Consider the following 11,075-nt stretch of genomic DNA (forward strand, 5'->3'; position numbering starts at 1 on the left):
CCTTCAACGTGTCCCTCAAGCTCTCCTCCAGGCTATGGTCCTTCTTGCTCCTGTTCCTTTTTGTAAATAGTTATTTATTTTGTTATTTTGTTAATTTTGTATATAGTTAATGTTATATTTTTGTAAGAATTTATGTTGATATTATAAAACGTGTCTCCTGTATGCACTCACTCGCATGCCACTTTTTTCTTATATATAATCCTGGGTAGTTAAATTTTATTATTTAAAGATGTACTTAATTCATTATCCAAAATTTAAAGTCATAAGCAAAAAGCCAAGGACAAAAGCTGAGCTAATCACGGTTTTATAAATAAAAAAAAGCCTGGCCTTTGGGCTCAATCTTGACGTTGCCAATAAATATGAAAAACACTTTATAAAAACACTGTATACAACAGACTGTGGACAGATGTACCAAAACATACTCAAATTAAGCTCTTTGTTGTTTAGTGGGTGGCTCTTAAAAGAGCCGTTGTGGGTCAGTCCTGTGGAGGACATGACTATTCTCTTGGCTGCCATGGCACTGCTCCTTCTTCAGTGAAATGGGCCTTAAACACCTCCCTCACCCTCAAGGCCTCTTGGAAAGAGATATTTGCCCCGATCCGCCCCACACCTGGAAGTGGCTCCTCCTGTGCTCCAGCCCCCCACGCTCCAGGCACATGCGCCGGCGCTGTGGCTCGCATGAAGTTGTGGAGGAGACAAGTCGCCTTCACACACTTCTCCGCGACTTCAGGGTGGACTTCCAGGCGCCGCAGAAACATCCTCCATTGTGAGGTCCAGATCCCAAAGGCGTCTTCAACCACCAGCCGTGCCCGAGAGAGGCGGTAGTTGAAGACCCGCTCTTCAATGGGGAGGCGCCTACGTCCAGGGAAGGGTCTCATCAGATGTCTTTGCTGCGGGAAGGCTTCATCCGCTACAAAGACATGGGGCTGTAGGCCTCTGTCTTCAGCCCCAGGCAGGTTCTGGTCAGGGGGCAGCTGGAGAGTGCCTTCACGCAGGGCCTGACCAAATGCAGAGTTGGCCAAGATCCCCCCATCACTCGTCCTCCCATGTCCCCCCACGTCGATTACCCGGAAACGATACCAAGCATCGACCACGGCCAGGAGACAAGGGAATGATCCCCCTTGTAATTGAAGAAGCGAGATCCTGAGTTGGGGGGGCTTCATCCGGACATGTTTCGCGTCCACAGCTCCACAGCAGAGAGGGTAGTTCCACCGCTCCTGGAACTCCGCTGCAATGGACCTCCAGTCCTCCGCTGTGGGCACTGCCATAAATTCTGCCACGAGACAGTCCCAGATGACAGCTGCTACTTCAGGGATGATGGAGGAGACTGTGGACACACCAACCCTGAAGCTGCTGGAAATTGTCCTGTAGGAGTCTCCAGTGGCAAGAAAACTGAATAAAAAACAAACAAACAAACAAATAACAATATATCCTAAATATAGTTTACATGTACTTTTATAAAATATACCACAATCGATTCTAAAATGGTACACAAGACCAGGCAATATAAAGACATTTTAATAAAAATACACTTGGTGTTGTATGAGCGTCGAGCTTCGTTTAAATATAGTTCAAACACCGTCCACTATTTACCCTGGTTACTTTTATTAGCTATGTATGAATGTCTGTAGTTGGTGTTCTGGTAGGTTATCCTCGCACCAATGCGGGATAACAGGTCGTCAAACTGGGGACGGGACAGACGAAAATAGCGCTGAAAACGCTGATCGTCAAGCCGCGCAGCTCTGGCAGCAAATGGTGGAATTCTCCAAACTCAGATCGCCTCCTGTGTACCCAGACACGTCGCCGCCAAGTACGGCGCCTCCGTATGAGGGTTTTTAAAGCCAAATAAGTGAAAACTTGTCTCTATATCCGCCATTTTCACCAAGAGACCAACACCTCCACTGCGCATGCGCAGGCGGCGGACCCACTTATTATTTTTTGGCTCTGCTCCCTTGCGTCGAGAACGCGGCTTATTTGCGTCTAGTCTTTAAATGTACAGGCGTCCAACTTCTGCGTCCAGCGCGAATCGGCGTCTGCGGCGTTGTTGTTGTTGTTGTTGTTGTTGTTTTATGGCGGTTGGCATCCGAGTGTTGCATTACCGCCAGACTTTATTCCTCAGACGTTTCATAGTCCTCAGACTCTGTCGTAGTCCGTAAAAGTACTCCTCCCATTGCTTTGGTGTTACAAAGCCCATGAGGTCATGATGTGTCTTTGTGACTAGAATAGTTGTTGTGTCAGAGACCAACCGGCTTTATTCCAGGGAGACTCTTCTTCACCTTCCTCGCCCTCTTTGACGTTCGGTGCTATGGAAGTACAAAGCCCATGAGATCATGGGACGTCTTTGTTGTTTTACAAAGCCCATGAGGTCATGGGACGTCTTTGTCGTTTTATCCTTTAGAAGTCCTTCTTCCATCACTTTGGCGTTTCTAGGCCCATGAAGTCCTAGCGCGTTAGAACATCCTCTTGCTCCTCATCCTCGGCTCAGTCTCCAACACCCCCCACCTCTATTGCACTTTCCGCACCGGTCCCCATATCATAGCGGGTCCCACCCCCATCATTCAGATAAACCAACTCCCTTTGATTGATAAAACCCTCTACCACCTGCCCATACCTATCGGTACCACTACCGCCCCACAAAGCGCTATGCGCATTAAAATCCCCACACCACACGGCCTTTCCCCGAACATCCTTACCGATACTATGTAAGGACTCTAACGTTAACTCACCACACGGATTATAAAGGTTAACCACAGTAACAGCTTCACCACCCAGCCAGACCCTCACCGCCAGGGCCTCCGGCGCTTTACACACACTGACAACAACGTAATTTAGGTCATCTCGGACAAACACAGCCACACCTCCGCCTCTACCCTGCTCCCTATCATTCCTAACGAACACATACCCTTGTATCCCAAAACCCCACCTAGGTCGTAACCAAGTCTCCTGCACGCACATAACGTGAGGCTTGTTCAACAAGGTAGAGACAAAATGCTTAAATTCCTGGCCATTAGCACGAAGACTACGCGCATTCCATTGCAAGACAACCACCGCCATTATGAGCCCCCGGAACCTGACGGCGCATCGGGAGCCCCCCCACTCCCACTGCCAGAATGGGGCAGGGCGCCCTCCCGCAGCGCATCCTCTATCTCCGTCCACTCGGGGCCCCCAGCTCCAAAGTACTTCCCTGCAGCCTTAGCGATGATCTTAGTCTTTTCGGATCTCTTCTTGGTTTGCCCAGTACAGTTAATCACTTCCACTATAAAGAGGACGAAATCTTTCCTCTTCACAACCAGTACATCCTCCGCACCCACAGGGCCTCTGCCCGTGGAAGCCACACTCACAGGCATCCCAGTGGGGACCTCCCCCTGGCCGCGGGCAACGCTGCCCCCTCCCCTGTCGCCTAGGACACCAGCAGCACTGGCAGCCCCCACTGCATCCACCGTCACCTGACTACCAGACACCTTCTTGACCGCATCCGCGTAGGATATGCCTTGAGAGGCTCTAACTTTTTGCACCTCAGCAGCCCTCTTGCTGAACACGCATCCCCCGTAGGCAGAGCTATGCTCTCCCCCACAGTTACAGCACTTGAGTTTTGCTCCGTCGTCACACTTCCCATACTCGTGGTCTCCTGCACATTTACCACACTTCTGCTTCCCTCTACAGACCGCTGCAATATGCCCAAAGCGCTGGCACTTGAAGCAACGCAGGGGCGGCAGAACATATGGGCGTACGCCATAGCGCATGTACCCAACGCACACCACACGAGGCAGGATCCCACCTTCAAATCTAATCATTATCGACAGGCTGTCACACCTTACCCCATCCCGGGTCATCTTCAACCGCCTAGCATCCACCACCTTAGCTCCAGTCAAATTCTCCTTTATGTCATCCACAGATGTCGTAGTAGGGACGCCTACTATAACTCCCCTGACCGTGCCTCTTACAGCATCAGACACAAGAATGTCCTTCCCCCCCAGACACTTAGCTTCAATCGCCTTCCTTTGCTGAGCCACGTCCTTGCACACGACCAGCAGCGAGCCATCCCTAAGGACACTCGCATGCTTGACCACTCCCACAGCTACAGTCAGGCTCCTTGTCAATGCCATCGGATCCCACCCCTTAAAGGACGCATTATCCTGCGCGAGCTTTATGAACACCTTACACTCTGAACTCACATCCCCGACATCTGCAACCCCCCCGCCCTGCTCCTCACTGAGAGAGCCCTCCATAGACGAGCAAGAAGACGCCCTACGCTGCACAGGATCAGTGGCTCCAGGGGAGTCCTCCCCGCTGTTCATATCGTCACCGACCAGGTCACGCTTCCTCTTCTTCTTCCCCGTCATACGGACCGAGGCGTTCCTCTATGTTGCCGTAATATCCAAACTGTTGTTGTTGTTGTTGTTGTTTTATGGCGGTTGGCATCCGAGTGTTGCATTACCGCCAGACTTTAATCCTCAGACGTTTCGTAGTCCTCAGACTCTGTCGTAGTCCGTAAAAGTACTCCTCCCATTGCTTTGGCGTACAAAGCCCATGAGGTCATGATGTGTTTTTGTGACTAGAATAGTTGTTGTGTCAGAGACCAACCGGCTTTATTCCAGGGAGACTCTTCTTCACCTTCCTCGCCCTCTTTGACGTTCGGTTAGAAGTCCTTCTTCCATCACTTTGGCGTTTCTAGGCCCACGAAGTCCAAGCGCGTTAGAACATCCTCTTGCTCCTCATCCTCGGCTCAGTCTCCAACACCCCCCACCTCTATAAACGTTTACCCAGCCCTGTGCTACATAAGTAAGCAACCACAGCCTGACACAAACCCTGTGACTGGATCGCCAGAACGTTCCGCAGATTGAACTCCCGCCCATTATTCCGAAACCACAAGGCCAACCCGGCCCTTTCCCTATCATAAGCCTCACAGCAAATCAGCACATGCTCGACAGTCTCTGGCACCCGACAGTGACCACACAGACCGGTCGGATGTTTGCCTATCCTACTCAGTGACCAATTGAGTCCAGTATGGCCAATCCTCATGCGGGCGAAGGCCCTTTCCTCCCACGCGTTCCTGCCCATAGACCCGCAAGGACCCACACTACCCTGTATGTGATAGAGATGCCGTCCAGTAACACAGTGGCTCCAAAATTCCTGCCAAAGGCCGACCACATGACTCTTGATAACGGGCTTGATTTCAGACTTGCCCAACTCAACCGCTACATCAATTGATGGCCGCCGAAGGGAACGTTTAGCCAGTGCATCAGCCATTTCGTTACCATCCACCCCCACATGCGCAGGGACCCAAATGAAGGAAACCCTCACATCCTTCCTGGACAGGGAGAGCATCAGACAGAAGATGCCATTCAACACATCCTGTCTGCAATCCGATTTCCCAGATTTAATGCTTTGCAATGCAGAAAGGCTGTCAGAGGCCACCACAATGCCGCAACACTGCAAAGCAGATTCCGCCCATTCCAACGCCAACCGTATCGCTATAAGTTCCGACGTGAAAACAGAAAGGCGATCTGTCAACCTCTTCTTGACCGCTAGCCCCAGCTCAGGCACAAAATAAGCGGCGCCAGTACGCCCACTCTCAGGATCCCTAGACCCGTCGGTATAAATAAACACATCACCTGAGTGCTTATCGATGATCGCTTGAACGGCAAACTGCGGTGCCCTCCCAGCGACTCCTCTAAGCTTGCCATGCAAGCTAACATCAACAGGAGCCGGGACAAACTTCCACGGAGCTATAGCAGACAAAGCCACCGACGGGCTCACACGCAGATCACCAACCCCCGCAAGCCGCGCCTTCGCATTTCCTACCTGGCTGAAAACCATACCGCCAGCCTCACTCTGCCCCCCATCAACCCTGAGAAAGTCCCTCACCGGGTGAGAGCTCGTATGACCTTGCACATTCACCCAGTAAGCTAACAGAAGTTCTAGCCTCCGGAGCCGTAACGGCAATTCCCCCAACTCAACCTGCAGCGCCGAGACAGGGGAGGTCCTAAAAGCCCTACAGCAGATGCGCAAGGCCTGGGCTTGCTCCACATCAAGCTTCTTTAAGTTAGTCTCAGCCGCAGACATGTAGGCTATACAGCCATAATCAATAGCCGCCCTCATGACGGCCCGATAAATACCCAGGAGCGACCTTCTGCTGGCCCCCCAGTCCTGGCCGGATAGACAACGGAGCAAGTTATTCACCCTTTTGCATTTACCACTGACCTCATCAATGTGCTGACGCCAACTAAGCCTCTCGTCAAAGGTGACCCCCAAGAACCTCACCTCCCTGACCTGTTCAAGCACCTGCCCATGCAGTCGAAGGGAGACGTCCCTATGCCCATTGAAGAAACAGATCACTTGAGACTTCCGTACGGACAGTTTAAACCCCCACTTCAGGGTCCACTGCTCCACCTGCTGTATTGCCCTTTGCAGTTTCGCCTCGTAAAACCGGAGATTCCTCCCTCTCACCCATAGAGCACCATCATCAGCATAAAGGCTCCTCCCAACAGACCCATCCACGTCGTCAAAGATGTCCTTAATCATGACATTGAACAAGATAGGGCTACACACACTCCCCTGCGGGATCCCATTCTCTACCTCATAGACCCCAGAGTAAGCAGCGCCCACTCTGGTTTGGATACGCCGGCCAGACAGAAAGCTCCGGACCCAGTTAAACAGTTTACCCTTCACACCACACTTCCGCAGCTTAATGAGGAGCCCATCCTTCCAAACCATATCGTACGCCTTCTCCACATCAAAGAGCACCGCAATAACCTTTTCTTTCTGAGCCCTGGCCAGCTGGATATCAGATTCCAAACACAACACGGAATCCATGGTGTTCCTGCCCCTACGGAAACCACTCTGGTGCGCAGGAAGCAAACCCCGACTCTCCAAGAAGTAATCCAACCGCTCGGTAACCATGCGCTCCATCGTTTTCCCGAGCTGCGACGTCAAGGCAATCGGCCTATAACTTGAAGGGTCAGACGCTGGCCTACCCGGCTTCAGAACCGGCACCACCGTAGACTGTTTCCACGCAGATGGAACACAACCTGAATCCCAAACACGGTTGAAAAGACCCAGGACTAGCCCAAGCGTGTCATCAGTCAAATGAGAGAGCATGTCATAGCACACCTCATCTCTACCCGGGGCTGTCTGTTTCGCCTTAGAAAGTGCTCTCCTTAGCTCAAACAAACTAAACGGAAGGTCAAGGTCATCTTGAGTCGAAGGCTGGTGCCCAATCAGCTCAGAATTCTGGGCCAAAGTACTCTCCCTGTAGTGCCTTTCCGCAGGTGAGAGATTGTCAGAGCTGTGCACCGACACAAAGGTGCTGGCCAACAGTTCAGCTTTGTCAACGTCGCTGACTGCTTCAACACCATTCAGTATTAGGACCGGGGTCCCATGACGGCGCGTTGTCGTTGTTGTTTTTTATGGCAGTTGGCATTCCTGGCGTGAACGAGCCATTAGACTCCCTCCCCCCAGTTCACCCAATCATAAAGTGAGTGTAGGGCTATATGACATCATCATTATAATGATGACATAATCATTCTAATGATTATAAAGCAAGAACAATCACCTTTAAAGACGTAAGACGTACAACTGAGGATGTTGTAAACTGTGCTGCTCAAACTCAAAAGGGAGGACTACGACAAAGTCTGAGGAATAAAGTCTGGCGGTAATGCAACACTTGGATGCCAACCGCCATAAAACAACAACAACAACAACAACAACAACAACAACTCAAAAGGGAACTGAAAGGATCAGGATCATTGCTAAAGCTGCAGGAAGATTCCTTGGAACAAAAGAACTTGAATGGGCCGAAATAGGAAACAGGCTAAAGGCGTTGAATGGGAGTCTACTGTGAAGGAAATCTACTTTTGGGGAATCAGAGTGATCAGAGTAAAGAAATGGAAGTAGGGGCGTCGCTGGTCTCCTGTCCTCGCCCAATCCAGTAGATACACGGCTGCCAAGCAACGATAACAACGGAAGTATCAAAGCCTAAATAATGAATCCTAAAGAATAAAGCACCAAACACCAAGGAAGGAAGATGAAGAAGTGTCTGCTCTGGAATAAAGCCGGTCGGACTCTGAAGAATGAAGTCTAAAGAAAAGAAAAAAGTCTAAAGAAAAAAGTCTGGCGGTAATGTAACACTTTGATACCAATCGCCATAAAACAGCAGCAACAAGACAACTATAGTGGGTGGCGGTAATGTAACACTTGGATACCAACCGCCATAACAAACAGAAGAACAAATGATCATTGAATCTGTACACAAGTGCACAGCATCACGCAAAAACAAACTTTTAACAGCTTTTAGTTCACATTTAACTCAGACTAAAGTGAGTGCGGGACATTAAGCGGAGAAATGTCTGTGTCAAACAATCAAAGAAGAAAGGGCAGTCAAATGGGAAATGTGGCGAAAAGAGCAAAAAAAAGAGAGAGTTTGGAGGCTGCAGACCTCGGAGAAGATCTGAGCCACATGACTGCAGTGAAGCCCAACGACCACCAGGAGCTATCTGAGGCTGAGCTGAAGAAAGAGCTCACCAGGAGCCTCACGGCCAACAACCCTCATGCTCCAGACAACATCATACGCTACAGCTACAAGGAGCGCTCGTTCAAACCCGTCACAGTGGGTCATCTTGCAGTTCACTTTGTTCTGGAGCCAAGTGTGTTGCACCAGGACTCAGAGGAGGCTCGGAGACTCAGGGCCAAAGAAGGACTCACGGTGGCAGTGGAGGCTGGAGTGCAACATGAGGCAGAGAAACCACATACTCCGGAAGAAAGTGACGACGCGGCAGACGACGACAGACCAGACAGCGATGCAACAAAACTTGACCAAAAAGAACGCAAACTCACAAACCAGTTCAACTTCAGTGAAAGAGCCTCGCAGACGCTGAACAACCCTTTGCGGGAGCGAAGTGTTCAGACTGAGCCTCCTCCTCAAAGCACTTTCTCCGCCACGGCCAACCAGTGGGAGATTTATGACGCATACGTTGAGCTGGAGAAACAAGAGAGGAGCAAAGACAAACAGAATCAAAGCAGAAAGGATGAGAAGAAACTGAGTGCAACAGACTCACTGGCCGATAGTCTGAACAAATTGTCCAAAGCGGCAAAGATCCTGGAGCGGATGGTGAACCAGAACACGTTTGACCTGATTCTCCAGGATTTTAAATACTTCGAGGACCCGGCAGACGAGGGCCGTCAAGAGGGAACTCTGCTGCCGCTGTGGAAGTTTCAGTTCGACAAGGCCAAGAAACTTTCAGTCACTGCACTCTGTTGGAACAAGAAATATCCTGATCTTTTTGCTGTTGGAATGGGATCATATGAGTTTAACTGTCAGTCGCACGGCCTGCTCTTGTTCTACTCGCTAAAAAACACTTCATACCCAGAGTACTTCTTTCCCACTTGGTCAAGTGTGCTGTGCATGGACGTGCACGAGCAATGCCCCCATTTGGCCACAGCCGGCTTCTACGATGGCTCTGTGGCCGTGTTCAACCTCCAAAAAAGAAGCTCCGAGCCGGTGTTTAAGAGCACAGCCAAGACGGGCAAGCACACCGACCCTGTGTGGCAGGTTCAATGGCAGAACAACGACATGGACAACAACCACAACTTCTTCTCTGTGTCATCTGATGGTCGTGTGGTCTGCTGGACTCTGGTGAAGAATAAGCTGGTGCACACAGACATTATCCGCCTGACAGTAAGCGTGTCCAACGACGAGAACATCAATGCTTGTCTCACGTCCTTCGACTTCCACAAACAAATTGACCACCTTTTTCTTGTGGGCAGTGAAACAGGAAAGATTTACAAGTGTTCGAAGAATAACTTGGGGGAGTATCTGGACTTGTACGACGCTCATGTCATGCCTGTAGACTCGTTGAAGTGGAACCAGTTCCATCCCAAAGTCTTCATGTCCTGCAGCTCGGACTGGACTGTGAAGCTCTGGGACCACACCATCAGTGCTCCCATGTTCACCTTTGACCTGTGTTCGGCTGTGGGCAACGTGTGCTGGGCTCCATACTCCTCCACTGTGTTCTCTGCTGTGACCACAAACGGGACGATCCATGTGTTCGACCTGAGTTCAAACAAATACCAGGCTTTGTGTCAGCAGCAAGTCACGACCAAGAAAAAACTGACGCATGTCCAGTTCAACCCAGTGCATCCTGTGCTCATTGTGGGAGACGAAAGAGGACGGGTGTCCAGTTTCAAACTATCTCCAAACCTCAGAAAGCAGCCAAAGATGAAAAAGCACCAGAAGCAATCCAAAGGCCCAGAGGCTGAAATGGCAAAGATGGAGAAGCTTCTGTCTTTGCTGCGAGAGCCGGAGCACAACGGCAACAGCTAAGACACCTGCAAAGAGCAAACGGGAGCTAATGGGAGCTAACAGGAGGTAAAGGGGGCTAACGGTGTAAACCCTCATTTGTCCAGACGTGTTCATTGTAGAAAAATATTCAGTTGTAGTCATTTGGACAGTTTTTCTTTTTTTTTAGAAAAACAAGACGTTTCAATTCTAATCCAAGAGTCATTCACAATCTGCGGATAAAGTCTGAGAACTCAGAAATGTATTCTACTCCGAGTAGGCCCTGCCCACAGGGCCGAACCTCCTGATAAAAGTAGTAGTAGTTTACAGTTTAGCTTGAAACTACTCTTCTTTGTATCCTTTGTATGCTTTCTAAAGCTGGCTGCTTGTTGCAACACTCTTCTCTAACTTCTCTACTTATTGTAATATTGTAAATACTCTCTGGAACATTTTTACATTCCTTTGTAAGTCCAGGGTTTACAGACAAGCTTTGGCTTTGCTTTGATTCAACTTTATTTTGTTGAATTGCATGTTTTCGGCGCTACAATGTGCGTTAACCCCCAGCGCCCCCTGGGCTACGTTTGTCTACTCAAAGGAGCAGCTGTCAAAGGAGCAGCTGTTGTTCCCCCTGGACCAACGCGAGATCCCAGCGGAGGTGCTTTGCAAGACACGGAGGCTCCAGGAGAAGAAGAGATGTTTCAGGCCTACTATTCCCTCCATCATCACCGAAAACATGAGATCTCTCCAGGGACTCACGCGATCCCAGCAGGAGTAAAGGGACAGCAGCATCATGCTTTTT

General features: G+C 50.1%; 2 pseudogenes; one reads left to right on the plus strand and one right to left on the minus strand.

The window, feature by feature from the left end:
• Positions 1-497: 497 nt before the first annotated feature.
• On the minus strand, positions 498-8,214 carry LOC140362588 (uncharacterized; annotated as a pseudogene).
• Positions 8,215-8,296: 82 nt separating this feature from the next.
• Positions 8,297-10,353, plus strand: LOC140362971 (dynein axonemal intermediate chain 1 pseudogene; annotated as a pseudogene).
• The last annotated feature ends 722 nt before the right edge of the window (positions 10,354-11,075 follow it).

The sequence above is a fragment of the Eucyclogobius newberryi genome, unplaced genomic scaffold (genome assembly GCF_026437365.1).
Source record: "Eucyclogobius newberryi isolate DKJ021-1_F unplaced genomic scaffold, fEucNew1.0.hap1 SCAF_17, whole genome shotgun sequence".
Classification (NCBI taxonomy): domain Eukaryota; kingdom Metazoa; phylum Chordata; class Actinopteri; order Gobiiformes; family Gobiidae; genus Eucyclogobius; species Eucyclogobius newberryi.